The sequence below is a fragment of the Mastomys coucha genome, unplaced genomic scaffold, assembly GCF_008632895.1.
Source record: "Mastomys coucha isolate ucsf_1 unplaced genomic scaffold, UCSF_Mcou_1 pScaffold22, whole genome shotgun sequence".
In the NCBI taxonomy this organism is placed as follows: Eukaryota; Metazoa; Chordata; class Mammalia; order Rodentia; family Muridae; genus Mastomys; species Mastomys coucha.
Window position 1 is genome coordinate 233,604,789 of NW_022196905.1, and position 17,402 is coordinate 233,622,190.

A 17,402-nucleotide genomic window follows, 5' to 3' on the forward strand; every position below is an offset into this window, starting at 1 on the left:
GTGATTCTCAGGAAAGACTGCCTCCAGGGAGGAGAGGATAGGCTGGGATGGTGAACTGAATCCTGGAGCAGGATCAATTACCCCCTGGGAGCTAGCTGGTTCCTTCAGGCAGGAAGGACTGCTATTACCACCATGGCCAGCCGGCAACTTAATTATGCAGCGCTCTCCTCCCTGCCCCAGGGGGTTTCTGGACCCTCTGCTCAGCTTCCCACTGCCCAGGTTAAAAATCACCTCTGCATTTCAGCAGTCCTCATCCCTTCAGCTGGCATTTAGGGATGGGGAGCTGAGCCCAGTTACACTCACCAGAACTCATCAGAACTAAGGCATCCATTCAGAAGCCTAAACCTGCCTCTCCGGGCTATGGGGTGCCAAGACTGCACCCTAATTCTGCAGAACAGGAGCTACTGGTCTCTCCCTAAAGATGCCAGGGAAAAGACACCCAGCTGAATTTCAGTTTCAGGTAAGCAACACAAACATTGTTTAGCATAGGTATATAGCCAACACTTTGTGAATTAATACTCCAGAAATTATCCATCGCTTACTAGAAACCTAAGTAAACTAACTGGCCGTCCTGTGTTTTTGTTTCCTAAATCTGGCACTGATGACGTCCAGGGAAGACCTGCCAGCAGTACCTTGGGACCACTGAGGGAGTAAGGTATGAAAGGATATTGGTTTTCTTTTCCTTCATTTTCAGATGCTTAGCAGAGATGGTGCCCGACATAGTGAGTCGGGAGATGTTCGTATCTACACATTTATTTCCCTACTGGTTTACCAAATGTCTATTTAATATACTTTAAAGATGTTAAGATATATTTTTATGTATATGAAGTCTTGCCTGTATGTATGAGTACCACACACATGCCTGGTGCCCGTGGAGGTCAGAAAAGGGTGTTAGCTCCTCTAGAACTTGAGTTTCCAATAGTTATGGGCTGCCATGTCAATCTAGAAAGTGAACCTTGGTCCCCTGCAAGAGCAATCAGTGTTCTTATCTTCTGGGCCAGCTCTCCAGCCCCCCATGGTCTTACAAGCACCTTCAGAGATGAAGTCTTTAGGGCCCAAGAAGCAATTAGAACAGTAAAATCTTCTTTTCTGTTTTAGTAGTTTATTATTTTAAAGTATTTATGTATGATATGAGTATGTGCACATGTATGAAATGTCCTCAGAGTCTAGAGATGTTGGGTCCCCCAGGAGCTAAAATTACAAATGGTTGTGAACTGCTCACAGTAGGTGCTAGGAACTGAGCTCAGGGCCTTCACAAGAACAACAAACACTCTGAGTGCGTGAGCTACCATGCTAGTCTATACCCCACATTTAAAACTTAGCATTTCGCTGGGCAATGGTGATGCACACTTTTAATCCCAGCACTTGGAAGGCAGAGGCAGGCAGATTTCTGAGTTCGAGGCCAGCCTGGTCTACAGAGTGAGTTCCAGGAGAGCCAGGGATATACAGAAAAACCCTGTCTCTAGAAAACCAAAATAAATAAATGAGTAAATAAATAAAGGTAGCATTTCAGAGTGTAGCCTGGATTGATCTCTGAATCGAGACCCTCTTCATCCGGCCTTCCAAGTGCTGGGATATATGTGTGCATTGTTATACCTAGCTAAAAATATCATACAGATGAAAGTTGCCAAGTTTAGGTGATAAACTGGGCAAGCAACGCAAGTGGGACAGAGGCCTCCTGCCTTCCTGGAGCCTTCCACTCGGCTATTTCTGTCTCTAGCCAGTGACAGAATAAGTCCCTTTCCTTTAGTTTAGATTTATTCATTTACTTATTTTGTATTTTTATGAGATAGAATCTCATGTAGCTCAGGCTGGCCCTCAACTTGTTAAGTACCGAAACTCACTTTGAATTCCTGATCTTCTTGCTTCTGCTTGGATTATAGGCATATGCCATCAAAGTTATTCTAGATTTCTTTTTCAGACATAGTCTTGTAAAATCCTCCTGCCTCAGCCTCCCAAGTGCTGGGATTACAGGTGTGTGTTCCACTCTTGGCTTCTTTCTGTTTTTGTTTTTTGGTTTTTTTTTTTTGTCTTTCGAGACAGGGTTTCTCTGTGTAGACCTGGCTGTCCTGGAACTCATCTGTAGACCAGGCTGGCCTTGAACTCGGAAATCCGCCTGCCTCTGCCTCCCAAGTGCTGGGATTAGATGTATGCACTAACACTGCCCAGCTTTTTTTTTTTTTTTTTGTTTTTTTTAATTTTGTTTTGTTTTGTTTTGTTTGTTTTTGTTTTTTTGCCTTTCTGTCTTAAGTTTGAAATTTCCTCATCTATAATTTGAGTCTGATTATTTCCTTCCTGGTCAATTTGCAGGAGCATAGCAGTCAAGCCTGACTGAGTGGGAGAGGCCTCTGAAGCAACAGAACACAGTTCATTCTTATAGACAGCACAGAGGTGGGGCCATTGGCTGTAGAGGCTAGCCATCCTCTGAGAGGCATTTGATCTTAGTCTTGGTCAAAACGGTTTATTCTTTTCCCCCAGCTGCCTTCTCTGAGCTTTTCCTGATAATTACACTTAGAAACAAATGCCTATTTATAAACAGGTTTTGAACAGAAACTAAGACCTGTGCTCTACTGAAAGTCACACCCAGAGTGGGTGGCCAAGATCTTGAGATGCAAGCCATCAGGTGACTCTGGGAAGTGCCTCACCTACTCTGCTAAGGTTTCTTCTACCATGAACAACAGAAACTAAATCTGACCCATTGACATTTAGACTCAAAAGACACAGGGTGGCTTGTGTGATTCAGGGGAAAACGGACGAGCAGCCCAGGAAAGGCAGGAGCACAGGGACCCCTGGGAACTGATTTCTCACCTGCTGAGAGGGTCCAACCTGAGTCTATTCAACCCATTTCCTCATGCTCATCTCCACTGCTGATGTCAGGGTCAGAAAGCAGTCTGAATAACAGAATATACAGTTGTCTCATGTGATGGCTACTCTGGAGTGAGGGGTCTTGGGTGGATCTGATAAATAGTTAATGATCCAAATCTCTATTTTGCACGCCTGTCTGTGTGTTGCTGGGGATCAAACCCGAGACCCCACACGTATCTAGGCTCTACACTTCAGCTCTATCCCTCAGCCCTGATTTTTTTGGCTCTTCAGAACCAGATGGCTGCTTTAACTCCACAAAGATCCTCCCAACAGTGTTGCAAAAGAAAGGCAGCAACAATGTCGTATCCCCTTTACTAAGACCTCCCAACATCTTCCTCTTATAGTTCATGGTTGTAACTGGGTCAAATGCTCACCTCTACAATAGGGAAGGCTGTCAGGCAAGGGTGGCGTAGCAAGAGAAGAGCAGGCAGGAATCGTCTTAGACCAGGGCTCCATCTCCTGGACTGTCATGATCGACCCATAACTGACTTGGTGTAAGGAAGAAGGGCTAACAGCTCTCAAAAAACAGCTTCTCAGTTGCCTCTTTAAGGCCACCATGCCCGAGTGACCATGAGGTTCTTGCAATTCTTTCCTTGGAGAGATGTCTACTCCCTCCCTCCTATGGTTCTATAACAAAACAAGGTATAAGTCCACCAGATTTACTCTGGGGAACCATAAGCTTATTAGGCTTACTTAAGAGTAGGGGAGGGGTTATAGACGTGCGCATGGGGCGACATTAAAGCAGCCGCGCTAGACGGTCTACACGGAGCATGGGTGACTCCCACTCTGCAGAGGGTATCCTCCGCTTCTCCCTCCCCGCCTCTTTCTATCCCAGAGACCCTGAGACCACAAGTAACTAGGACAGAATTGCATGTGACTGGCTAGGGATGGGGGTAGCTGGATACTCAGGTGAGGGTCCTATGACTCCCCCTATCCCTTCCTTCTAGGAGGGGGAGTCAACGGTTAACAATCCCAGCCGTGATGATCTTTGGTGAGCTGAACAGAAAATGGTGGCAGTCTGCCTCAGGATAGCTAGCCCCGCATAACACCATGCAAGATGGAAAGACAGTCCTCCTGAAGGATCCTGGGACTAGAGGCCAGAGGAAAGGAAGGAGATGGACACTGGGTCATATATTTTGTTTGTTTGTTTTTTGTTTTTTGTTCCTTAGAGACAGGGTTTCTCTGTGTAGCCCTGGCTGTCCTAGAACTCACTCTGTAGACCAGGCTGGCCTCGAACTCAGAAACCTGCTTGCTTCTGCCTCCCAAGTGCTGGGATTAAAGGCATGCGCCACCACAGCCCCACTCACTGGGTCATATCTTAACTGTATGTATCATATATATGTATATATGTATGTATATATACATATATATGTTATTTGATCATAAGAGTGATCCCCATCTTTATCTTACTGATGAGAATTTGTTGACCTTATTTGTCATTATACAAAACAAACAAAAGTCCCAATTATTTGCCTCATTGATCATTTGTATTGTTCTTTGCATCTTCATTTTATTAGTTTCTGCCTTGATCCTCATTATTTCTGTCTGCTGATTTTGTTTTTCTTAGCTTGTTCTTATTTGCTAAGACTTTACATCATTAGGCTGTTTATTTGCAATTACTCTGATTTTGTTTGTTTGTTTTTTGTTCCTTAGAGACAGGGTTTCTCTGTGTAGCCCTGGCTGTCCTGGAGCTCACTCTGTAGACCAGGCTGGCCTCGAACTCAGAAATCCACCTGCCTCTGCCTCCCCAGTTCTGGCACACTGATTTTTTAATGTATTCATTTAACATATTCCCCTCTTAGGATTACCTGTGGTGTATCTCAAGTGTTCTAATAATTTATGCTTTTGTTTGCACTTGATCCTAGGAATTTTAAATTTTCTTCCTGTGTCTATAAGGACGGGTAACCTTCCTTGTAGAAACAAAGATATTCTAAAGAAAGATGCTTATGCCTTACCCCTCGGACTACAGAACAAGTAACCCCAAGGAGTTAGAATGTCCCCCAGGAGTCTCAAGTGAGCATGGGAAAGGCCTGGTGCTAGACAGAGAGGAACCTGTCACCCAGGACAGCATTGTACTCACTTGTGACAACTTGTCCGACCGCCTTGCAGGGTGAATGGAGTCGAAATAATGATAGAATGGAACTGCGCTTTGACCGGACTGCTTGGCCATACAGCCGAGTTTTTCTATTTAAACCTAACCCTCATGTCAGCACCTTGAAGAAGGACTTGGAGGTTCACTAGATCTTATTTCCTTATTTGTTCCTTTTCCCAATGTGGTCACACTGAATAGATCTTTTCTGCTTCACTAGTACCATCACTATCACAATTACTATTACCATTGCACTATTACTATTACTATTACCATTACTATCATTACACTATCACTATACTATCACCAACACTATCACTATCATTATCACAATTACTATCACTATCACCATTACTATCACTATTATACTATCACTATCACCATTACTACTATCACTATCATTATCACAATTACTATCACTATTACTGTCACCATTATACTATCATCGCTATCACAATTACACTGTTACTTTCCTATTGTCTCTTTAGTGGGTCTACTGAGTACAAGTGATTGAAACAAGCTTATTAAAGTTGCCAGGACCCGCCGGGCGGTGGTGGCACACGCCTTTAATCCCAGCGCTTGGGAGGCAGAGGCAGGCGGATTTTTGAGTTTGAGGCCAGCCTGGTCTACAGAGTGAGTTTCAGGGTTTCAGGACAGCCATGCTTACACTGAGAAACTCTGTCTCGAAAAACAAAAAAACAAAAAAACAAACAAACAAAAAGTTGCCAGGACCCAAGTTTTGACTCTATAGAAACTCTGGTAACTATTTTGGCACACTGAGCTGGGAGAAAAGACATGTTTAAGGTGTCAACCACACAGAGGCAGGAATTGTTTGATTCCAGAAACTTTTGTTTTTCCACTTCTCATGACACAAAGAAGGGAGCGCTTGAACTCTCACTTTAGGCTTAGCAGAAGTAAGATCAATGTTCCATGGGCTTTGCTTTCCTTCGATTTCAAGGATTTTGTGATACATCAGGGTCCAGGAAGCAAGGGAGGAAAGAAGGGGCTGGTGACCATACAGTGACTTGACCTTTTGGAAGAAGGAGGAAAGCTGACCGAGCACACTATAAAAGGCTTCAGGCTGGAGAGTAACTGGAATGCTACCCATCGGACAGTGAGCCACAGGACAGTGGGCCACAGGACAGTGGGCCACAGGACAGTGGGCCACAGGACAGTGGGCCACAGGACAGTGGGCCACAGGACAGTGGGCCACAGGACAGTGGGCCACAGGACAGTGGGCCACAGGACAGTGGGCCACAGGACAGTGAGCCACAGGACAGTGAGCCACAGGACAGTGAGCTATGAATCTCTATTTATAAAAGGAGTACTTTTTAAAGTTAGAGTGAGTTTCCTGGTGTGTGCAAGCACATGTGTGTGTGTTTCTAGCATGTAATTCATTCCAGATTAGCTGGGATACAGCTCAGAGAAAGTAATATGCTGTGTATGTAATCTCTATTTGATCTCCATTTGTACAATCTCTGCAATGTAAATATGAGCCAAACAAATCAGGAACACAAATAATGGTGGTCCTGGATGATCAGTTCAGTCCAAGTATGGGCGCCAAGTTTCAGCATCTCTTGTCTGGTTTTGCTATTTCTGGGCCAGACTTATAAAAAATTCCCTAGTGGAGAGAAGGTGGACTGGAGAGATGACTCAGAAGTTAGAAGCATTGGCCATACTTAGAATGAATACACCCAGATGTCAACTCACATCAGTCTGAAACTCCAGTTTAGGAGATCCAATGCCTTCTTCTGGCCTCTCATAGAACCAGGTAAGCATGTGATGCACAGAAATTCAGGCAGGCAAAACACACACACACACACACACACACACACACACACACACATACACATACACACACATACACACATACACACACACATACACACACATACACCCATACACACATACACACACACACACATACACACTAGTTCCTTTATCTGGTCGCTCTTCGGGCTCTGTTGCACAGTTTGTGCTATGTGCCTGCCATTTGTAGTTTTCCTGACCTATTTGAATGACAGACAAGTTTGAAGTGTGTTGATCTTTGGGGCTCTTTGGCATCATTAGGGTTCTGTTGAATTATTTGGGACACAGGGAAACAAGATTGTTGAATATATCTATCTTGTAATTTAAATAAACCATTCAAAATACTAAGCCAGGTATGGTGGCACACACCTTTAATCCCGGAATTTGGGAAACAGAGACAGGAGGGTTGCTGTAAATTTGAGGCCAGTCTGAACCACATAATGAGTAGGCCAGCCAGGGTTACATGGTGAGACCCTGTATCAAAACAAAAACAAAGGAACAAACTAAAATATTGAGTCTGTTGTGCTTGGTGGCCCCTAGGGAGAATTCAGGCTGACAGGTTTGTTTATTTATTTATTTATTTATTTATTTATTTATTGTAAACTTACCTGAATGTAGTCTGAACCAATGTGATGATTTGGAGTAACCGCGAGAACCTAGCTAGGGTGGACACTCGCCGTTGTCCACTCCATAGTGTTAATCCTAAGCATGGTGGTAGGTGCCTTGGATCTCAGCCCTTGGGAGGTCTTAGAGCTCTGAGGCAGAAACAGACCAGAGTGTGACCTCAACAGAGGAATATGTTTATTAGCACACACACAGAAGGGCAACCTCTCTCTGCCAGGGGAAAAAGCTAGCTGACCCTTTATAGGGGTGAGATGAAGGGCCTGGGTGTGAGGGCTTGGGTGCAGCCATGGGTGGGTATTCGGCTCCCTTGCAGTCTCTCCTTCCTGACATTGTTTGCTTGAGGGAAGACAACCAGACATTCCTCTGGGGGGATGACCACTAAGGGCTGAGCAGGCTCAGCTGTAATCTCACAGGAATCCTGTTCTCACACGCTCTCAGGAGGCAAAGGCCAGCTCCAGGCCAGCTAAGACTACATAAGGAGGAAAAAAAGGAGTTAATCCAGTTGGGTACATCAATCACTTGGCCAAGGTGATTCACCTTAAACCAGGCTGAAGAGATAGAAGGAATTATTAGCCCTTTAATGAAATAATGCCCTTTTCTTTTCCAGAATTCCCTACCCTTAACCATCTCTCTAAGTCACCATGAGGGGTTGGATCTGCCTGCCTGTCTGAGGCCTGAATGTTTCCTTTGCTTCTGTCCTAATCTGATGCTCTGTGTTCTCTCTGTGTGTCTCTCTGTCTCTGTCTCTGTCTCTCTTGCTCTCTCTTTTTTTCTTCCTTTTAATTTTCATATCCCAATCACAGCCCCCCTCTCTTCCCAGTCCCGCCCTTTCAAATCCCTCCCCCATCCCCCCTACTCCCACCCCCACACCCAGGCTATGAGTACTTGTCCACCTCTGTACCAGCTTAGCTCAAATGCCCTGATTTTCTCTCTTCTTCCTCTTCAACGTCCTTCTCTAAGCAGCTGCAGATATTTACAGATTGCCTGCCCTGGGGTTTTTCTCTCATAAACATGCTCTGGAGTCCATTCATCTTTTATTTCTTTGGGTTTTTGTTTGTTTTGTTCTGGTGGATTTTTTTTTTTTTTTGGTTCTTTTTGTTTGTTTGTTTGAGACAAGGACTCACATTGTAGCCCTGGCTGTCCTGGAGCTCTCTATGTAGACCAGGCTGACTTCAAACTCATCGACTCATCAACCTCCACCTCCTCACCCTGAGTGCTGGGATTAAAGGTGTACACCACCACAAGTGGTCCAAATTCTTTTAGTAATTAGACTAAGGACTTCAAGAGGGAATCCCAATTGTCCCAGTAACGAGTGGTAACCATGAAGGGACTCCCCCAAATTTCTGTTAGCAATTGCTTTGTGTCATTTTGTACCTAAAACAGCAACCTACCTCTAACGCCCCTGAAATGTACACAGCAAATTTCTGGTCACTTCACTTTTTTAAAACCCACTAATTTTGTTTTGTTTTGTTTTGTTTTTGTTTTTGTTTTTTGAGACAGGGTTTCTCTGTATAGCCCTGGCTGTCCTGGAACTCACTCTGTAGACCAGGCTGGCCTCAAACTCAGAAATCTGCCTGCCTCTGCCTCCCAAGTGCTGGGATTAAAGGCGTGTGCCACCACTGCCCCGCAACTCACTTCTCGAGCGTGTGTGTGTGTGTGTGTGTGTGTGTGTGTGTGTGTGTGTGTGTGTGTTCCAAGGATAATTTTTGACCCATGGCCTCTGGTTTTGCCTCTCATCTGTTGAAAATGCAATTAACTAAAAGTAGAGGAATTAACTGTAGAATTCGAGACAGAAGATAATTTTGAACTTCCTTCCTGATAGAATGATTTAGAGTCTGGCACTTTCAAATGTTAATTCTAGAAGTGAGCTGATAAGAAATTCTTGGTACAGGATTTACAAGAGAAGCAACAACATAATTTACCAAGAAAGTTTAAAATAAAAGCTGGTGCTATTAACGTGTCATGAGTAGAGTTTAGATTTAACTGCGTGCGGAGAGACCTGATAAATAAGAGCTGCCTGTTTTAGTCTGGCTTCTGTTGCTGTAACAAAACACAAAGCACAACCAGCTTCAGGGAGGGGTTGGCTTTTCATAGATAGCTCAATGATAGTCCATCATAGAGGGAAATCAGGGCAGGGAATCAGGACAGGAACCTGGAGGCAGGACTGAAGCAGAGATCACAGTGGCCTGCTGCTTGCTGGCTTGCTCTCCATGGCTTGATCATCATACTTTTTTCTTAACACATCACAGGACCACCTTCCTGGGGTGGGGTGGTTGGAGGGATGGAAAAAAGGAAGCCTCCCTCTTTGCCTCTTGCTCTCAACAGAAAGTCCATTCCCGTATGTGTGTGTGTGTGTGTCTGTGTGTATATATATGTGTGTGTCTGTGTGTCTGTATGTGTGTGTCTGTGTGTATGTCTGTGTGTCTGTGTGTGTGCATGTATGTATGTGTGTGTATGTATGTGTGTGTCTGTGTGTGTGCATGTGTGTATATGTGTGTGTCTGTGTGTCTGTGTGTGTGCATGTATGTATGTGTGTGTATGCATGTGTGTATGTGTGTGTGTGTGTGTGTGTGTGTGTGTGTCTTGGCATCAGCACAGAGGTTGTAGAAACCATGTCTTCTGGAGCACAGCATTTCAATCCTATGGGCTACTTCCAAATTCATATATAGAATAGAGTATTTCTATAGAGAATACTCACTACAGAACATATAGAGATTCATTCTATATGCTTTGTTACTCTGGAGAACCCTGACTAATGCTCCTGTGCTTATGTGTTTCTCATTGCACTACTACAGAGGACGTCGCCAATGAGCTGAGAGGCCCTCGGCAACCAGGATGTCCACGCAAGTTTTGTCTTTGAATATGCTCAATATAGTCACACAAATATTATTCTCTCCTCTTCCTCTTCCTCTTCTTGTTTTGGAGACAGAGTTTCTTTGTATAGCTTTGGATGTTTTGAAACTAGCTCTGTAGACAAGGCTGGCTTCAAACTCACAGAGATCTGCCTTGCCTCTGCCTCCCAAATACTGAGATTAAAAGCATGCATCACCACCCCCTGGCTAGAAATATAACTTCTAACAAAAGAACACATTACATTTTTATCTACTTTTATTCTACATATATGGGTATTTTACTGATTGTATGTCTATATACCATTACCTAGTGCCCATAGAGGCCAGAAGAGGGCATCAAATACCTTGGCACTTGAGTTACAGACAGTGTTAGATTGGATCACTGGAGGTGACTTGAAAATAAAAGAAAGAGATAATCTTTACAGAAGCAGACTGCCTTTTATTAGAACAATGACAGGCAGCCATCTCTCCATTCTGTTTTTATAGGGCAGAAAAATGGCACTTTGGAGATGGGGGGTTCCATCTGCGGCTCTGCTCCACTGCAGTCTCTGAGCTGTGAATGCCAAAGAGGTTGGTGGTGGGCTGACTTTCTTGTCAGGAGCTTCCCAGCTCCTAACTGTCTGCAGATGTGATGAACATTTCAAATTTCCTGTTTCTCAGCTCACTTGAGGATGTAAGGTCATTAACCCTTCAGACAGCACCACGTGGGTGCTGGTAAGTGAACCTGTGTCCTCTGGAACTATAGCCAGAGTTCATAGCCACTAAGCCACTTCTCCAGCCCTCAGGGCAGACAGAATTAAGTTCAAGGATAGTTCCATGTAAGTCTGGTCTTAGAGTCACTCTTATACCTCTTAAATTAATTGAAGTTGGACATAATGTTTTATTTACTCTAAATATTGGCAACATCACCCTTCCAGGAAGGGATCGGATCTCATTCCCCAGTGACAATTGGCAGTCAAAACTAGACCACCAGATTAATTGATGCCTTCAGAGAAATTTGTTCAGAGAAAAGAGGCAATATTTTTAGAATCAAAATAGAGCCCCAGTGGCAAATGGTACTTGCTTTCATTCTAGCATTTAATAGACTAAAGAAGGAAGATCACAAGCTTGGCTCTAGCCTTGGATTCATAGAGAGATCTTGTTCAGAAGCCAACAAAAATGGAATCACTTGTGCCTGCCCTTCCAAAAGGAACCAGAGCTGAGCATGGTGGCTCACACCTTTAATCCTAGCACTTGGGAGGCACAGACTAATGGATCTCTCTGAGTTCAAAGCTAGCCTGGTTTATAAATCAACTCAGTTCCAGGTCAGCCAGGAATTCTTAGTTAGATCCCGTCCCCAAAAACCAAAACCAAAATAAACCAAAAGCAAAACCCAACAACAATAACAACAAAGAACTAAAGCCAAAAGGTCATGGAGAAAACATCCTCTTGCATGGCTACCCACCACTAGCTGAATGTCCCCAGCCTTGGTTTTTCCCTGCTTCTGTTCCTGAGGTTTGATTCTGGCACAAGCATATCTCAGGAATTCTCATGCTAAGTCCCTCAAGATCTAGGTCTGAAAATAGGACTGTAACTTATCCTGGCCAAGCTATTCTAAAAACAGGATCGGCACAGGCTTCAATTACCACATTGTTGAGACAACAGACCCCAAAGACCAGGAATTTCCTCAGGAATCTCACCCTGGGGCAGGAAGAGGCATCTGTCTCCCAGGAAGAGACTTCACCCAGTTCTGATAACGTCAAATGCCTTTAGGGACAGACTGTAACTTAGACACTGAGCATCAAAAATGGATGAGTGGGACTGTGGGTGGGGCTGTGGGTGGGGCTGTGAGAGGAACCAACTTTGACCGCACTACATAGCTCTTCCCCTCTACTTAAACCTGAACCCCATGTCAGTATCTCAACGCCATCTAAGGAAAGCAGTCACTGGATCTCTACATTTGTTTCTCTAACTAATGAGGCCACATAGAAGAAATCTTTCTCTGCTTTCAACTAGTCTGTCTTCAAAACTGGCCAACCGATACAGGGTTGAACCTAGCTTATTATTGCTGCCAGGGCCATGTTCTATCTAACCCTAAACCCGCCAGTAACAGGACCAAGAATGTATTGTTCCATTTCCATGCATTGGTACCGTTTTTGTAGTTTCCTGGTAATTGGTTTCTAGTTTTATTTTACAATGATATAAGATACAAGAAAGTTATTTAAATATTTTTGTATTTATGAAGACTTCTCTTATGACATAAAATATGATCTGTTTTGGAAAGAGTTCCCTGAGTTGATGAGAAGAGTCTGTATTCGGTAGCTGTTGGGTAGAATATTCTTTTTTTGTTTTTTTTTAAAAGATTTTTATATTTTGTCTGCATGTATGACTGTGCACATGGTCTATGCCTGGTGCCTGTAGAAATCAGAACAGGATGCCTGGTGCTCTGGATCAGGAGTGACAGATGGTTGTGAGCCCACATGGGTGCTGGGAACTGAACCTTGGTCCTCTGCAAGAGCTGTCTCTGCAGGTCTGGATTATTCTTTGTCAGTGTCTTTAATTCATTTGTGTACGGGAGTTGTGGCAAAAAGACTTTCCCAAGGAAGACATAAACAATGTCTACTCTTCCCGCTATGGCCCCTAGGACAAACATGGTTCCACCAAGGTGCACTCTGGAACTGCCCCCCGACCCCCACCCCACGAGGGCATGTCTACAGCCAGCAAGCCCACCTAAGGTGATCCTTCTGCAATACGAAGAAGATGAACTCTCCAACATGCAGTTGCTTGACTCCATCTTTGAACTGTAGCTGTTGGTGAGTCTCCAACTGTAAAATATAAAGGAGCAAAAGGCTGAAAAAATGGGAAACAGAAAAATATTCAAGCAGACACAGATTGTGATAATAACCTATGACTGTAAACACAGGTAAGAGGAAGCACTTCAATCTTTGTGTCCAGTAACCAAGCTCATGGCAGTCGCTCCTTCACTGGAGCCTATGGCTTTCCTAGGCACAGGTCGCCTAACGTCTCAGTACTGTATACAAATTTCCTTCTGGGATACAGGTCTTGGGCCTCAGTCCAATCAGAGAACTGGTTCTACCCATAACTACTCAGGCCACTATTGCGAGGGCTAGCGTACCTTACCTGGCACTTTCATCATGAAGCTGAGTAGAACTTATGGTCTTAATTCTCCCCAGAGTCCTCAGTAGTTACCTTCTGACACTGTAGGAGCTGGCTCACAGGGAGGGGACTCTTTAGGCCCAGTCTTGGCTTTGTTTCTTCAAGTCCTGCAACCAAAGGATGCAATCTCTTTAACAATAGGGTCCACCACGTGGTTCTGGAAAGCAACCAACAACTGTGGCAAAAGCCTTCACTATTTTAAGGGTTCCTAGGACCTCTGTGGCTGTGATGGGCATTCATGGGTTGTCAACTTGAGTACACTCAATGGAGGCTTACAGCTAAGCAGGCTGCTAGAGGGAAACTAGAAAGTTCATTTCATGAGGAGATATGCTACACCACTAAAGAGCTTAATGAATCTGCTGATTTATTCAAGCAGAAGCCTGGAAAATATGTGTGGGAATGGATCCTAAGGGTGTGGGATAATAGTGGAAGGAACAAAAACTAGATAAGGTTGAGTTTCTTGATATAGGCCCATTGAGCGGAAATTCTAGGTTTAATATGGAAGCTTGAACACACACAGTGTCAAATGTGTGGTTGGTGGAAGCATTTGTCAAAAGGTGGTGGCCTACTGAGAAGAAGCTGGAGATGACTGATGTCCCTTGGACTAGTGTTGATGAAGGGGTTTTAAGGCTCAGAGAAACTGCAACGCAAGAGTGGGTACGCTGGCCTAATTCTCCACGTTGGAGGAAAGGAAAACAAAGTCTGAAGTGGAGAAGATCCATTAGGGCTTCTCTTGGTTATCGTGTCTTGTGATTAAAGTCAGCAGCAAAACACCAACAATTCAATACAGTCAGGATGACACTGTGGCTGCAGCTGCATCTGTGGCTTCTCCATCCACCACAACTGGCTGATAAGGGAGGCCCTGGTCAGGAAAACTCTCTCCACTCACTCACATACCTTTAATGTAGGACAGAAAGGTGCCCTGCTTAGCCTACCTCTGGACCAGGCTTGATTTTTTGCACCTGTATTGTAGAAGAAACATTAAATATGAGTCTTTTCCATCAAATACTATAAAACTTGTGTTTGAGTCTTAGGCCTTTCATTGCTGTGAAGAGACACCATGACCAAGACAACTCTTTTATTTTTTTTATTTTGTTATTTTATTTTCTTATTTTATGTGTATGATTACACTGTAGCTGTACAAATGGCCGTGAGCTATCATGTGTGTGGCTGCTGGGAATTGAACTCAGGACCTCTGCTGACCCCGCTTGCTCTGGTGTAATTCACTGTAGCTGTCTTCAGACCCACCAGAAGAGGGTGTTAGATCTCATTACAGATGGTTGTGAGCTACCATGTGGTTGCTGGGAATTGAACTCAGGACCTTCGGAAGAGCAGTCAGTGCTCATACCTGCTGAGCCATCTCACCACCCCCCAAGGCAACTTTTCTATAGGACATTTAATTGGGGGCTGACTTACTGGTTCAGAGATTCAGTTCATTATCAACATGGCAGTAAGCATTTCAGTGTCCAGGCCGACTATGGTGCCGGAGGAGCTGAGAGTTCTACATCTAGTTCTGAAGGCAAACAGTAGAAGACTGTCCTCCAGGCAGGTAGGAGGAGGGTCTCAAAGCCCGCCCCCACAGTGACACACTTCCTCCAACAAGACCACACCTCCTAATAGTGCCACTCCCTGAGCCAAGCATATTCAAAACACCACAGAGAGGGCCTGGAGAGATGGCTCAGGGCTTAGAAGCACTGACTGCTCTTCTAGAGGTCCTGAGTTCAAGTCCCAGCAACCACATGGTGGCTCACAACCATCCGTAATGAGATCTGACACCCTCTTCTGGTACGTCTGAAGACAGCTACATTGTACTTACATATAATAATAAATAAATCTTTGGGCCAGAGCAAGCTGGGTTGGAATGAGCAGAGATCCTGAGTTCAATTCCCAGCAACCACATAATGGCTCACAACTATCTGTACAGCTACAGTGTACTCATATACATAAAATAAATAAATAAATCTTTAAAAGTTGGAGGAAGTATGTCACTGTGGAGGCAAGCCTTGAGGTCATATATGCTCAAGATCTGTCCAGTGTGGCACACAGTCTCCTTCTGCTATCTGTGGATCAAGATGTAGAACTCTCAGCTCCTCCAGCACCATGTCAGCCTTCACATTCCCATGCTTTCTGCCATGATGATAATGGACTAAACCTCTGAAACTGTAAGCCAGCCCCAATTAAATGTTTAACTTTATAAGAGTTGCCATGGTCATGGTATCTCCTCACAGCAATAAAACCTTAACTAAGACACTGGCCTAAGACTCTTAGATTCCCCCAAAGCATTTCCTATCTCACAAAGACCCTGTTCAATAAAGAGCTGCTGAAGCTCCATGCCAGTCTCAGGTTCTCACTGAATACAGTTCCCCCTTACGTCATCCTATCAGGCCCTGTGAACTGGGCATTGTAAGCAAGGTGCAGTGAAACTAGCCCACTCCTTGTTAGAAAGATCAGCTTGTTGTGGGACAAACAGCCAGGCTGCTTCAGAAAATAGAGAAGAGCAGCCATTGGGAAAAGCTTTCTCAGTTTTATGGGGAAGGTGGTAGTTGTCAGAGGGGCAAGTGGACCAGAACAGCCTGGGGGTTAGCATGGAGACTTTGATCTGTCGCAGGTTTGTTTGCATTAATCAGGAACTCAAAGCATTTGCCCAAGGTAGTTAACCATCAGAATGGATGAGGAAGGTGATAGCTTTTCTGATGTCTTAGTTAACTCTCATTAAAAGAAAAAATTAATTGGGGCTGGCTTACAGTTTCAGAGGTTCAGTCCGTTATCATCATGGTGGAAACATGACAGCATGCAGGCAGACATGGTGCTGGAAGAGCAGAGAGTTCTACATTTTGATCCAGAGGCAGCAGCTGGAGATTGTCTTCAGCAGGTAGCCAGGAGGAGAGTCTCCTCTGCCCTGGGTGGAGCCTATACTTCCTTTCTTTCTTTCTTTCTTTTTTTTTTTTTTTGAGACAGGGTTTCTCTGTATAGCCCTGGCTGTCCTGGAACTCACTCTGTAGACCAGGCTGGCCTCGAACTCAGAAATCCACCTGCTTCTGCCTCCCACGTTCTGGGATTTTTTTTTTTTTAAATGCATGTTTATTTCATTTTTTTAAAGATTTATTTATTTATTTTATGTATATGAGTACACACTGTAGCTGTACAGATAGTTGTGAGCCTTCATCTGGTTGTTGGGAATTGACTTTAGGACCTCTGCTCCTTCTGGTCAATCATACTCACTCTGGTTATCCCGGCTCTCTCCAGTAGACCCCCACTCACTCAGGCCCAAAGATTTATTTATTATTATAAATAAGTAAACTGCAGCTGTCTTTAGACAGCACCAGAAGAGGGCATCAGGTCTCATTACGGGTGGTTGTGAGCCACCATGTAGTTGCTGGGATTTGAACTCAGGATCTTCGGAAGAGCAGTCGGGTGTTCTTAACCACTGAGCCATCTCTCCAGCCCCCACGTTCTGGGATTAAAGGTGCATGGGCCACCACTGCCTGGCTAGCTACACAATGACATACTTCCTCCAACAAGGCCACACCCACTCCAACAAGGCCACATCTCCTAATAGTCCCATTTCCCGGGCCAAGCATATTCAAACCACCACATCTGGTAAACAGAAACCCACTTTGCAGATGCCCTAGGAATACTGGGTTTAGTTTTCTGTTTACCCAACAATAGTCTTTCTGTTTATTGGGTCAGAGTCCTGCCTGGGTTAGTAAACTAAGGTTTAGAAAGGAAATGAAAGCTATTATGAAGAGGGAGAGAAAAGAGCAAGCGATGAAGAATATCAAGAGCCAGGGAGATGGCTCAGCAGCTGATAATGCTCCCTGCTCCTGCAGAGGGACCAGGTCAGTTCCCAGCACCCACAGCAGGTGGCTCACACAGACCCGTCTGTAACTCCAGCTCCATAGTATCCAGCACCCTCATCTGGCCTCTGTGGGTACTCATACATACAGTGTGTGCACACACATGCATACACACACACACACACACACACACACACACACACACACGAC

The 17,402-nt window shown here is 44.4% G+C and overlaps 1 long non-coding RNA gene across 1 annotated transcript in view; it reads left to right on the forward strand.

Annotated features, from left to right (window-relative positions):
* The first annotated feature begins 498 nt into the window (after positions 1-498).
* Positions 499-17,402, forward strand: part of LOC116069933 — a 19,663-nt gene continuing 2,759 nt past the window's right edge. The window contains exons 1-3 of the long non-coding RNA XR_004110219.1: positions 499-655; positions 10,726-10,809; positions 12,863-13,031. This is a non-coding gene — a long non-coding RNA (uncharacterized LOC116069933). The remainder of the gene's footprint in view (positions 656-10,725; positions 10,810-12,862; positions 13,032-17,402) is intronic.